We start from the raw sequence: 12307 nt of genomic DNA, 5'->3' as shown, positions 1-12307 counted from the left end.
GGATCTAGCCCCAAAGGCCCCAGAGCTTTCACAGAGCTCGTCTTAGACGCAGAGATGCCTCCTCCCCCTCTAGGCACCCCCTGGGCCGCCAGAACCGCCCGCCCTTCCCTCCTTGCAGGGTTCCTGAAAGGGTTATCCAGGGGCGTGTGAATCAGGTGAGAGAGGCCTCCCCTGGGATTCCCTCCCCGGCCCCTGAGCACAGCAGCGGCCTTTGGGGCTGTCCTGGAGGGGACTGATCAACAGGTGGCAGGCTGGCAGGGAGCGATGGCCAAGGCGCTGGCGTCACCCCAGCTGGGCCCAGGATCACTGACACCAGCCACCACCACCCCCCCCACCGTGCCTTCTACTCCCAGGCAGACTTTCACCCCTGCTTCCCAAAGACAGACTTCCCTGGAAGCCCCACCCTACCCCTGCTCCATCTCAGGGTGACACAGGCGACGGACAAGGAGCAAGCTGCTCCCCTGGGCCAGGCCTCCGTGCTGCGGAGCTGGGCTTCCCCAGACCCTGGAGGAGCAGGCTGGGTTGGACAGAGCTTGGCTGGAGAGACTCAGCCACAGCCGATCCTCAGCTCCCATCCTCCAGGGGTGGAAGACTCCGGGCAGAGCCTCAGCCAACACCTGACACGGCCCGGTGCTGACCGGAGGGCCGCGAGCCCCCCTGGGCTGTCCGCCAGGGCTAAGGCAGGTTCCCCAGCTCCTCCTCCAGGCAGGCAGAGCCGGAGAGGAATCCAGCGCCTTGCTCGGGCCCTGCCTCTTCACACAAGGACCCCGAACCCACGTTAGCAGCTCTCAGATACGGTGAACGGAGACGAGGCGGGAGCCTACGGGTAACGAGGCGTCCTCTGGGGTGTGGCCTCCACAGGGACAGCATCTGGATATCCTTGGGATACTAATCCTGGTCATTGCCAGGTCTGTGCCGCTACCGTACCGAGTATGTCGTAGAAGCGCTGTCTCATTTGATCTTCGCAATAACCTGGTAAGATAGAAACGATTACTATCCCCATTTTTCAGACGAAAAGACTGAGGTTCAGAGATGTTAAGTAACTGGCCCAAAGTCACAGAGCCTGTGCCTCCCGTGAGTTTGTGGTTTCCAGGCTGCACCTGGCCTCGCTATCCAGCAGCTGTGTGACCTTGGGGGAGTCCACTTGCCTCTCTGAGCCTACCCGCCTCATCTGTAAAATGGGGCTGATCGTCTTCACCTACCTCACCGGCGGCTGTGGGGCTTCGACAAGATAGGAAAATGCAAAAGCACTTGGTAAGCGCCAAGGCACTGGGCATGACCCCCCCCTAACCTGGATTCCAGTGCTTTCCAGGAGCCATCCCCCACGCAGGAAAGAACCACTTCTGTCAACTGGGAGCCATCCCTCCATCACTGTTTTGCTTTGTCCCCTCCACGGCAGCTTGAGGCCAGGAGGTTGCTTCAGCTCGATACACGGCCCCTCCCTCAGTGCAGGGAGGTGGTGGCAGCAGCACGACAGGACACCCTGTGGGGTCCTCATGCCACACATTTCGATGAAGGCAGGCTTCCGCCCACCAGGACCCGTTGGAAGGGGGTCTCTGCCCCTGGCAGCACCAGTGCCCCCACCGGAGGGGCCCGAGCAGATGCTGTCCAGCCCCAGCAGTGGGGAGACCCAGAGAATTTGTAGGCCAGTCTGGAGCAGCGGCCAGGGATGCTCCCCGCGATGTGGGCCGGGCCTAGGGTGGGCGACTGCAGTGTGGGGATCTCCCCTCAGGCCTGGGCTGAGGTCAGAAGTCTAGCTCTAGCCACGGCGCAGCCTCGGGGTAAATCCAGAGGTGGGTGGGCCGCGCTAACCCTGCCCCCTGCCCGGGCCTGGCCTGGGAGCCAGGGGTCTGAGCCCCTTTGGCAGCCCCAGGCCACTCAGGCAGTTCACCGACAAGACGTGGCTTATGAACCCCAGGGGCGCCCCTGAGGAAGGAGCAGCTGGGTCCTGCAGTCCAGGTGGTCCCCGCCCAGGTCTGAGCACACCTCGCCCTGAGGGAAGACATCCACTTCCCAGACCTGTTTCTCCTCCCCGATGGCAAGATTGTTCCTAGACTTACAGTCTCCGGTCTTTACAACGGGCAGGGAAAAGCAACCTACAGAAGGTCCCCATTTCACCGAGGAAGAAACTGAGGCCCAGAGCCAGAGGTCTCCGAGAGATCCCCAGGCAAGGCCCTACCGTCTCCCAGAAGCCTCCCCCGCAGCCACCAGCCACTCCGGCTCTGTGATTACCCCTGGCCACGGTTGACCTCGGTCAGCCCTCCCCTGCCTCACCACCTGGCGATTTGCCTCATGTGGACCAAAGGCGCAAGGGGTTCCTGGAAGAGGAAAAGGGGGTATAGGTTCTGGAAAACAAAGGAGTAACGGACTCCTCTTGTAACTATGCCACAGCCAGGGTGGGCCTCCCCGACACTGGGTGGGATCCCCGTGGCTTGCTTATTAGGACTTCAAACACAGCACGTGGCCGTCAGAGCTGTTGAACTGTGGGATGCCCGGCTCCCACATGTCACGAGCTCCCGGTCCTTGAGACAGACACAGCCAGCCCTGAGACCCTGTCTGCTCCTCCAGGGACAGCCCCTCGCTGCTCCCCCGCCTCCTTCGAACCTCTACCAGTTTCTGGGTCTCCTCACCCAGCAGGTCCATAGGTGTCCCCGTTTCTGGGAAGTCTTATTTCACTGACCACCTGCTAGGAGCTCAGGCTTGTGCCAAACAGTGCAGAGGGGGAGGGAGGTGGGCGCTCGTGACAGAGAGGAGTCACAACCGTCCTAAACAGCTCGCGTTCACGGAGCCTGTACCGCGTGCGGCCAGTGTTCTAAGCGTGTGCCTTATCTCAGTTACTCCGTGCAGCAAAGACGAGATAAGCAGTTTTATTCACGCCTATTTTCCAGATGAGAGCAATGAAGCTCTGAGAAGTTAAGTAACTTGTCTAAGGGCACCGGGTGGGTTACGCACCAGGATTTGACCCCAAACTCAGTGGCGCGGCACTCTGACCTCTGCTGCAGCCAAAATCTGGTGGAGCCAGGGCTCTAGTCTCCGGGAGTAAAGGAGGGGGCTGGGGGGCTGGGAGTCAGGTGGCCTGGGGGGGATGGGGAGGTGTTGAGAGCAGAAAACCTGTGAATGACATTTCAGTCTTTGGCGAGCTTGGCTATTGGTGATGTAAATGCCACAGCCCTTGACACGGGGTTTGGCACCAAATGGATTATGAGTTGGATAAACGGTGGAGGGTTGAAGGAACAAGCCCCATTTGCAGAGGAGCATCCACTGTGGATTCGTTCGATCAACTTTGATCGTAGACCTCGTGTGTCAGGTCTTATGCACACACATACCCACGGTTCCCCTGAGAGGACCTGGTCCGGTGTGGCTGGGGGCCGGACAAAGCCAGCAGGGAAGGGTGGGGGGCTCCAGTGCTGAGAAGCCAGAGGTGACACTGGGTCCAGACTGTGTGGGCCCAGGAGAGGAGCCAGGAGCATGAGGCGGCGGAACAGCTTGGTGAAGAGACCACTCTTACTGAGGTGGGCACATGGCCGCGTCCCCAATGTCTGAGAACAAAGAGACACCACGGTCTCCATTTTACAGGCAACGGACAATCCAGGCTATGCAAGTGGTCTGACGGGACCAAGGGGCAGAAAGGACGGCAAACTCTTCAGAGGCCCCAGCACCCTCCCCAACACCTCGCTTAGAGGCAAAGTGAGGCCGTGTTGGCTGAAGGGGGAAAGTGTAAGTGTGGGAAGGAGGCTGGGAATCTGAGGCAGGCCCAGCCTTCCACCCTCACCCCTGAGTCCCCTTCCTCCGTGCCACCCCCTCTACCTGCCACCGTCCAGCTGTGACTTGTGTAAGAAAACTGAGTTATTGATGACCTCATATATGCCAGGCACTGGGCCACATCTTTTAACTAACAGTAAATGCCAGGTTTAGTAATGCCCAGCATGTCACAAGTCGCTCAGTATTTACTGAATACGTGGATGAAGCACAATCTTCACCTTACAGGCGAGGATGCTAACGGACACACAAGGAATTTGTTCAAAGTTGCACAGTCAGAAATTGGGGACTTGACATTGCTAGTGTTTCTTTACACTACCTAAGAGCAACTGTTTATGGAATACCTACTCTTTGGTGTGTTAGACACCGTGTGTAAATGGCCTCCCCTGCTCTACAACACCCCTCCAAGTAACTCAGACTGTTACCAGCTTACAGAGGAGAAAGCTGAGGCCCAGAGACGTAGAGTATCCTGTTCCAAATGACTAGCTCCTAAGGACAGAAAGGGGATCTGAATGGACACTTCATGCTTCCCACATGCTTCAAGGGGACCAAGGCAGGACCCCTGCGAGCAGAGACGTTGCCAGAGTGCAGATTTCCCTTGGTACAACAGATCAGGGCTCACCAGGGCTCACCAGGCTCACCAGGGCTCAGGCCCTGCCTCCCCCAGCTCAGCCCCTCAGGCCTCCGGAGCAGTAGGCAGGACTCCTAGAAGCAACCCCCCAACCAACCCTGTTCCCTGTGGCTCTGGGCCAAGGATGAGATGACCAGCAGAATATAGCTCCAGGTCCAAGGGAACCTTTCCCCTTCTCGTATCTCCAGCAGAGCCTGGAAGATGAGGCCTTCAGCCCAATACATGGCCACCCCTTTCTGGTCTGGGCTGAACTGGCGTTTGTTAGGGACTATAGGGTGTAGAAAAGGCTTCTGGGAGGAGGAGGGCTGGAGATGGAATGCATTTGCAATGGAATAGAACTCAGGCAGCTGGAAAAGGGGGGTGGTTACAAAGATGTCTGGGGCGGCCGTTCAGTGGGCAGCAGAGAGAGACCTCGCTCCAGCAGAGGCCGTGTGTCGGCGCCATCTGGGAAAGATGCGACCGGCAGCAGCAAGGGACTAAGGGTCCCCTCACCCTCCTCAGAGCCAGGGCATCCTCCTGCCTGCGGAGAAGGACCCCAGCTTTCCCGTCTGGTCGGGCACCTGGAGAATAGATTTAGGAGGGCTCAGGGAAGCATTAGCAGGAGAGGCGCCCACGGCAGGGGCCGGCGTGAAAGAATGGACAAGAGCAGCACATGATGAGCACGTCGGTAGGTAACACGCTGAAGCCCCCGAAAGTCATCATATCCAACAGGTTAAGCATCCCTCCTGCAAAGCTCTCTCACCCAACCTTCCTTTCCCGCCAGGGCAGGGGTTGGGACGCGAGGGCCCCCTTGGCCGCTTCCGGGCCAACTAGCCGAGACCCTGAAGAGACCTGACTCTGCCCGCCTGCCTGCCCGGGGGCCGGCTACACAGAGGAGCACGGCCACTGTCGACGCCCACGTATCCCACTTCACCTGTCCCAGGCCGTGGCAGCCAAGGAGACCCAGGTGGGTGACCTCAGGCCCGTGCTGTCCATGCCCAGGCACCAAGCCTGATCAGATCTGACTCCCTGCCAGGAACACTCAAGCTCACACACCTGCCTGAGGCTCTCAGGTCCCTGCTCAGGCTGCTGTCCCTCCCATCCCCGCCGGATCACACGGACGGCAGGAGCTTCCCGCTGCGGGCAAGCACACGGTGGTGCAGACCCAGCAGGACGTCCCCCCCGCCGCCTGCCATCTTACAAGTGTCACAGAGCCCGTCTCCAGGCACCAGCTCACCTGCCATTTGCTGTGCCCCACCCACCTTCCACCCTCAAGAGGGCAACACAGGGCTGAGGTCACTACAGGCCACAGGCTATAGAGGAACAGTGGATAAAAGCCGGGGGATCCCAACTTCTACAAGGATTCTCTGGGGCCAGTGGTAGGGCCCTCCTAGGAGAGCTTTGTAGGGACAGAACCAAGCCCACTGATTATGGGAAGGGCCCCAGAGGAGGCTGTGACGTTTCACACACTTTGGAGAGGTGGGGAAGGGAAGAAGTTCGCTGGTGACTCAGGAGTACGGGGGCCAAGACAGAACTCTGGCCCCTGCCCACAGCCTGCAGTCTTGCCACCATCTCTCTTTGCCCCCACGACTGACCGCTCCCTCCAGGGACGTTGTCGGGAGGTACGATCTGTCCCAGAGACCCAAGGTGAGCGTGGAGATTTCAATCCATAAAACTAGCAAACAAGAAAGGATGAGTCCCAGGAGTGATGAGCCCAGTGTTGGGCCTGTGTGGGGTGGAGATGAGCGGATGCACCCCTGTGATCCCAAGGGATGGGGCGGGGGGGGGGGGCGCAGAGGAGATCTCTGTGAGAGGAGCCAGGAGCATGAAGCAAGAGCTCACCCGGTGAAGAGGTGGCTTTAGGACAAGGTCCAGGGGTGCTCAGCCTAACACTCCTTTAATGGGTGGCACACCGCAGCGTCCCTGGACGAGATGCCAACACCTCTCAGGATCGGCTTCGCCCCAGATCTGGTGTGGCCAAGGGGAGGGATCTTGCGGGGGGGCCCCAGACATGGAATACAGTCTGGCCCACTCCCCAGCTGGTGTCCCCGGTTCCTGCCTTCCTCAGCGGAGAGCCCCATCCAGGCCTTCCCTCAGCCTTCCTCAGAGAGGGGCTCCTTGGGCGCAGGCTGGAAGCTGCAGAAGCGGGGGACGCTCTGAGAACCTCTCTAGCCCCCGGACCCCCGCTCGGGCCGAGCTGACCCCCACTCACTCTCCAGTTTCCCTGGGCATTTCTCTTCCTCTCATGCAGCGCTTGCAAATTGGTGGCCTGAACACCTGTTTGGCTCCCCACACATAGTTTGGTTTGGTTCTGAAGAGGATTTTACATAAAAATACAGATTCCCAGGTTTCTTCGGGGTGGGGGGAAGTCCCGTCAATTTTGCTCTAAAGAAAATTGTCTTAAAAAAAAACAAATGGGGGATCCCTGGGTGGCTCAGCGGTTTGGCGCCTGCCTTTGGCCCAGGGTGCGATCCTGGAGCCTGGGGATCGGGTCCCGCGTCGGGCTCCTGGCATGGAGCCTGCTTCTCCCTCCCTCTGCCTCTCTCTCTCTCTATGTCTATCATAAATAAATAAATCTTTAAAAAAAACAAAAAAAAACAAAAAACAAACGATCTGACAATAGTGGGCTGGTCTCCCACATGGAAACAGCAGAAGCAGAGCAACCAGCCCCCTCCAGGTCCAGGTCGGGCGGGGGGCTCTCATGGCTCCCCACACTCCCCACGTCCCCACTACCTGGCCGGGTGGCGCTCAGTCATTTGCAGGGACTCCTTCAGGTGTGCAAGTCTGATTCCTCTGCTGCTCCCAGCTGCCCTCAGTGCATCTCTTACCATGCCCTCTCTTCTCCTGCCGTCCCAGAACATGCCCTAGATCCACCCTCATCACTGCACTGGGGTTTATGTCCCGCACACAGCTGTCTGCTCCAGCGGATTGCAAGCCCCTGGAGGGCAGGAATAATCCACGCGCTCCCGGGAGTTGCCACAAGTACTTGGTGGATGTGCATTGAGTGGCTACGTCTCTCACTGATTCTCAGGCCCCCAACCGCCTTCCGTTGCCCACGTGGTTCCAACCTCTTCCCAGATCCAGAGTGGGGGTCATGACACCTACAATCTCTCCAAGGGGACGGGGTGTCCTTCCAGGTCTTGGTGGGGAGCAAAGGGTTGAGGAGGGCACTTTGCCTGACCCTCCTGCTCTTTGAGGTGGCCGACCTCGCTGGAAGTGCCAAGGCGCTCACCCAGCTTTTTTCTTTTTTAAGATCTTATTTATTTACTTAACAGAGAGTGCGCACAAGCAGGAGACGCAGCAGAGGGAGAGGAAGAAGCAGACTCCCCACTGATCAGGGAGCCTGATGTGGGGCTCGATCCCAGGACCCCAATATCATGACCTGAGCCAAGGGCAGATGCTTAACCAACTGAGCCACTCTGGTGCCCCGATTTGTTTTTTAGTCTAGAGCATCTTTATAGGGCCGGAGGATGATTTTTGTACTTCTTAATAAGGAATCCTCAAATCAGATAGGATTTGTAGCTATTTCACCAATCCCCCAGAGCGCCAGTTACAGAAGCCTCCTCCTCTGACTTGCAGTGTCCAGCCACCTCCAGCCAGTAGGCACCAGTAAGGTCTGAGCTGGGCTGGTCCTGCTTCCCTGGTCTCCTCAGACCTCTTCACACTGGGTAGGACCCCACCTGGATGCGGCTGTGGGAAGGCCCAGGGGCTGAGCTTTCTCCTGGAGGCAGCAGAGCACACCTAGCTCTGGTTGTCCCTCGGTGCTCCCGCACTCCCATCTGGTTATCAGGGAGCTCCAGGTTGGTAGTGAGAGCTCCCTTCATTATGGAAAAAGCAGCTTAATGTTCTAGAAACTCACTTTCCTCTCTTCCCCCTCCTCTCCCTGCCCTTATTTCTCCTCAATTCATCAGGTGCAAAGCAAGCATTGTCCAGTCATCCTTCACAAGGAAGATGACACTTCTCTGCTTTTTAAAGATGTGAGCTCCGGGCCATGGACACAGCAGTAGAGAACAGCTATATTGAGTGAACCGGTTTTTCATCGGAGTGCCCCAGTGATCGGTGGCATTCCTGGGATAATTGAATGAGATAAGGACTCAGCTGCTGGACAGGTTCGGTCTACATTCAGAGTTAGGGCTCAGGAAAAGGCCAGGGATAGGACTCACTCAGCCTAGTCTAAACATAAGGCTCAGTGAGTGACCAGGGTCGGGGCTCAGTGTGTGACCAGGGTCAGGGCTCAGTGTGTGATCAAGATTGAGGCTCAGTGTGTGACCAGGGCCAGGGCTCAGTGTGTGACCAGGGTTGGGGCTCAGTGTATGACCAGGGTTGGGGCTCAGTGTGTGACCTGGGTCAAGGCTCAGTGTGTGACCAGGGTGAGGTCTCAGTGTGCCCAGGATCAGGGCTCAGTGTGTGACCAGGGTCAGGGCTCAGTGTGTGATCAAGATTGGGGCTCAGTGTGTGACCAGGGTCAGGGCTGAGTACAGGACCAGGCTCAGGGCACAGTGTATGACCAGGGTCAGGGCTCAGTGTGTGACTAGGGTTGGGGCTCAGTGTGACAGGGTCGGGGCTCAGTGTGTGTCCAGGGTTGGGGCTCAGTGTGGGACCAGGGTCGGGGCTCAGTGTGTGATCAAGATTGGGGCTCAGTGTGTGACTAGGGTTGGGGCTCAGTGTGTGGCCAGGGTCAGGGCTGAGTACAGGACCAGGCTCAGGGCTCAGTGTGTGACCAGGGTCGGGACACAGTGTGTGACCAGGGTCAGGGCTCAGTGTGTGACCAGGGTTGGGGCTCAGTGTGTGACCTGGGTCAAGGCTCAGTGTGTGACCAGGGTGAGGTCTCAGTGTGACCAGGATCAGGGCTCAGTGTGTGACCTGGGTCAGGGCTCAGTGTGTGCCCAGGGTCAGGGCTCAGTGTGTGACCTAGGTCAGGGCTCAGTGTGTGATCAAGATTGGGGCTCAGTGTGTGACCAGGGTCAGGGCTCAGTGTGTGACTAGGGTTGGGGCTCAGTGTGACAGGGTCGGGGCTCAGTGTGTGTCCAGGGTTGGGGCTCAGTGTGTGACCAGGGTCGGAACTCAGTGTGTGACCAAGGTCAGGGCTCAGTGTGTAACCAGGGTCGGGGCTCAGGGTATGGCCAGCGTCAGGACTCGGTATATTCTTTCTGACTCAGCTCCCCAATCTCTAGTGTAAGCCATTCCTTACCTACAGAATGCAAAACGACTTCTCCCTCTCCTGCCTTAAAAGCTCTTAAGAAAAGAAGGAAAAGAGGAGGAAATGTCAGTGGCTCCTAGTGGCCCTTAGGATTACACAGCAGGACCCCGAGTCCCCCCACAGCCTGGTCCCCGCAGGCTTCAGCTCTCCTTGCCTCTCCCATCCACTCAGCCTCCAGTGAGGGCAGATGAGCAGCTTTCAGTCCCTCCAGTGCTCGACTCCCTCATGCCTCTGTGTTCTCTGGGGCCGCTTCCCTTCGTGGACTGACCCCTGCTTCTCCTCTGTCTTGCGTACTGGTTAGAACTCGGGCTTTAAAGTCCAGCACAGCTGGGTTCAGAGCCTGCCTTTAGCACTTGCTTGCTGTGGGACTTTGGGCAAATAGCTTAGCTTCATGGGATTACAGGGGACAGTTCAACAACCCCCGTGCATGGGCCAAGGTGACGCTTTCAGAGCGCGCCCACAGACAGGTTTTGAGGCATATTACTCATTGTCATCATCCATTATTCCCCACTGGCTGGCATGTTTGATCAACACTCGGCATCCCTTTCCTACCCCCTCCTCGTGGCCTTGCTGGACGTCTGTGGCTGGAAAGCTAAAAATGACACTTTCTGGGCCCCCTTGCAGCTGAGGCTCCGTGTCTGAGCTACGTTCCAGCAATTAGAGGCACTTTGGCAAGACTCGGAAGGCAGATTTGGAGGCTGTATGGCTGCTCTGGGCTGCTTTCGGCCTGCAGCCCAGTTGCGCAAATGCAGCAGCATTTCAGCATGAAGTCTTCAGAGTCAAGGGTGCAGAGAGGCGGGGGCACGATCCTGGTCCCCAGACCCACTGGTTCCAGTGATTCCTCCCCGCCCCCCACATCCTTTTGTTACTAAAACTGATGACCACAGTTTAGAGGCTTGAAATAACACAAATTAATTCTCTCTTATAGCTTTGGAGGTCGGAAGTCCAAAGTCAGTCTCGCTGGGTTAAAATCAAGGTCATCGGGCCCGCGTTCCTTCAGGAGCCGTAGAGGAGAATCGATTTCTAGGCTGTTCGCATTCCTTGGCTGATGGCCCCTTCCTCCACCTTCAAGCCAGCTTCTGTCATCCCATCTCCCTTTTTCCTCCTCTGACTCTGCTTCCTGCCTCCTTCTTCTATGAGGACTCTTGTGATTATATTGGGTCCATCTGGATAATCCAGCATAATCTTTCCATCTCAAGGTTCTTCACTTAATAACAACCACAAAGTCTCCCTTGCCATATAAAATAACACTCACGGGTTCAGGGAATCCGGCACGAGATCCAGCCCACCACAGTGCCTTTCTGATTGCGGCCAGGATGGCAGCGTGCTGGCCGGTCAGGTCTGTGCTGCTCTTGGAGCCATTCCTGGAAACCCAGCCTCAAGCCTGCTCCTTCAGCCCCTCCAGTGATTTTGTAAACACCCAATACCCTGTATTCAACCTCTTTCTGCTTAAAATGCCGTAGCTTCTGTTTCCTGCACCCAACCATGACTACAAACCAGTATCTTCCAAGACTCAGTTCATAGAGCACCATCTTTGGGAAGCCGCCTCCAATTCCTCCAGGGCTTCTTCCTCCTTCCTGTGGACCCCACAGCTCCTCCTACTTCAACTTTGTATAAATGTTATCTCCCCTCGTGGACCATGACTTCTCCATCGAACCAACCGTGGCTTGGGATCTACCGTAAAGGAAGGCCGCATAAGGAAACGAACCAGAGGCCATTGGCTGAGAGCAACTTCCTGCGTGTCGGCCCTCCAGAGGCGGGCAGGGGCGGGCATGCCCTGGGGAGGATGGGGATCAGCCAGAGAGGGCCGGGCTTCCCCGGGGCAGCCAGCAACACAGGGAGGAAAGCCAGGGATGGGAACACAATCTCAACCTCAAAAACCCTGGGGCTCCAAGGGGCAACAAACGGTCCTTTCAGATACAGAAGCAAGTCAGCAGGCACACATATGAAGCAGTACATTTGTCAGCTCCAGAGCTGGGACTTGGTGGCTCTGAATCCAGAAATGCAGAAATGATGATGTGTGATAGGAAGATCAGGTCTTGATACACAGGAGAGTGTGGAGGGTCATATCTAGAACATAACCAGTGAGCAGAGGACCAGTCTCCCTTCACCGGGGGCAGAAGAAGCAACAGGGCAGATGACGTCCCCAGTCCGTGGCAGGCCCTGACTCTCCCTTCCCTGGAGCAGTACAAGCAGGCCAGCCCCAGACCCCAGAAGGTTATGCCCATGCCTGAGTGTAAAGGAGTGTACATCCTTGAAAGTGTCAGACGCATGCAGCAAATTGGAGAAAAGTCTGTGTGCCACTACAGATAAGGTTAAGTATGAAGATAAGACACCAGAGGAAGAACAGCCTAGCAGAAGGCCACATCCACGGGTGGCCAAGAACCAAAGAGCTCAAGTTGGAAAACCCAAAATTTCTGCTCTGCCTCTGGCTGTTGTGTGCCATGACTGCGAGCAGTGCCTCTCCCCGCTCTCCCCCCTCCTCCCAGTCCCCTCCATCTATAGAATGGGATCTGTAGGCTCCTTGCTGAAGGACTCTGTGAGCAAGGAAAACCATACCGAGCTGTGCCAAGCAAGGGGTCAGAGGGCAGAGGAGTGGGAGATGCGGGCCCTGGGCCATGGCAGGAAAGATGCTCCGGCCGGACAGAGAGTCCTGGAAGGCCTGAGGTGTCACTAATGAGCTCCCAACAGACGTGAGTGAGCTGAAGGAACCGGCCCTCCTCCATCCCGACACTCAG

At 57.3% G+C, this 12307-nt stretch overlaps 1 long non-coding RNA gene across 1 annotated transcript; it reads left to right on the top strand.

Moving 5' to 3' along the window:
- Nucleotides 1-3110: 3110 nt before the first annotated feature.
- On the top strand, nucleotides 3111-11204 carry LOC140623259 (uncharacterized). Its single transcript, XR_012022928.1, has 4 exons — nucleotides 3111-3717; nucleotides 4892-5057; nucleotides 5154-5336; nucleotides 10498-11204. It is a non-coding gene; the product is annotated as an uncharacterized lncRNA (long non-coding RNA).
- Nucleotides 11205-12307: the final 1103 nt, after the last annotated feature.

The sequence above is a fragment of the Canis lupus genome, chromosome 32 (genome assembly GCF_048164855.1).
Source record: "Canis lupus baileyi chromosome 32, mCanLup2.hap1, whole genome shotgun sequence".
Lineage (NCBI taxonomy): Eukaryota > Metazoa > Chordata > Mammalia > Carnivora > Canidae > Canis > Canis lupus.
The sequence above is the reverse complement of the archived record's forward strand: the minus strand, read 5'-3'. Positions and strand labels throughout refer to the sequence as shown.